We start from the raw sequence: 1,308 nt of genomic DNA, 5'->3' as shown, positions 1-1,308 counted from the left end.
CATTGCCTTAATTTATTGTCTGATTAAAATTCAGCCTTTGCCGTCACCTTAGCAACTGCTTGAAAAGAGGTGGGTGGTGTGGGGGCTGAGAGGCAGGCATGTGAGCCTGTTGGTGTTCATCTCAGTCGAGTGTATGTGTGTGTTTGTGTCGCTGCAAAGTTTCCTCACACGAGTCCTTGTACTTGGAACATTCTTCACAGGCACACACACACACAGGCCTTCTGCTGCGTAGAGACAAACTCAGTTCGTTAAAGCATGTCTCCCGGCTTAAAAGCTCCTTTTTCTGGATGAATTCTGTTTCTTGTTATGTTTCCACACTGACCCTGATGATCTGTTTCTTTGCAGCGGTTGCATCCTTCAAAAAAAACAACAAAGCTGAACATGCATAAATATCTCCAGTAGCTACTGATAGCTCCTTTCGAGCACTGAACAAATCATGGAACATGAAAACGTGGCAGCATTCAGCTCACTTTCAATCAGCCCTGCATCCTAAAACTGGAGGAAATCAAGGATACAGTGTAAAAATATTCTCAAAACAATGCATAATTTATAACCTACAGCAAAAGGGCCTGAAGCATGCAGGCATATTGTCCCTCAACAGCCAGGGACTTCAGATATGAGATTCAACAGATTGAACCACCTGTTCCCCCCCCCCTCTTACATACCCCTCTCCCTCATTTCTCCATCTCTCTCCTCCCTCTGTCTCTCCTATCTCTCTCAGTGTCTTCTCCCGATTCAGCACCTTCAACAAGGATATTGAGTTGCTGCCAGTTCCCCTCATGGGGGGGCTTGCCATGTATCTGCAGTCTGGCTGCAATGGAGGTTTCCGTTCTCCCTCCCCTCCCCTCCTTTCTCTTTCTACCGTCTCTTTCTCCCCTCTCACACTCTTTGGCATGATATGATTGTTCCCCTCTCACCTCAGCTAAGCACAGATGCATCCAGTCAGACATTCAGATGGAGTTGAGGGAGAAGAGCAATGAGGGAGCAAGGGGAAAAGCGATGTGGGGGAATAAACATATCACGAAAACAAAGGGACTGAGGGAAATCGTGCCTGCTGAATATACATGTTTCATATTTGTTTGCGCTGCACGATGCTCTATACTTGGCTGCCAGTTTGACGGGTCCCTTCCACTAAAATGCTGTCATTTACTTTAAGGTGCCTGATGACAAGATGAACAACATAGACACCATCAGGTAAGCTCTTTCCCCCTCTTTCTTCCTCTTCCTCTCTCTCTTTCTCCACATATCTTTCAGCGCTCCATCCTCACGCCCCCGCGTTCTCCCTGTCTTCTTCCTTTAAGCTCCTTC

This window comes from Symphodus melops, assembly GCF_947650265.1.
Source record: "Symphodus melops genome assembly, chromosome: 1".
In the NCBI taxonomy this organism is placed as follows: Eukaryota; Metazoa; Chordata; class Actinopteri; order Labriformes; family Labridae; genus Symphodus; species Symphodus melops.
The sequence above is the reverse complement of the archived record's forward strand: the minus strand, read 5'-3'. Positions refer to the sequence as shown.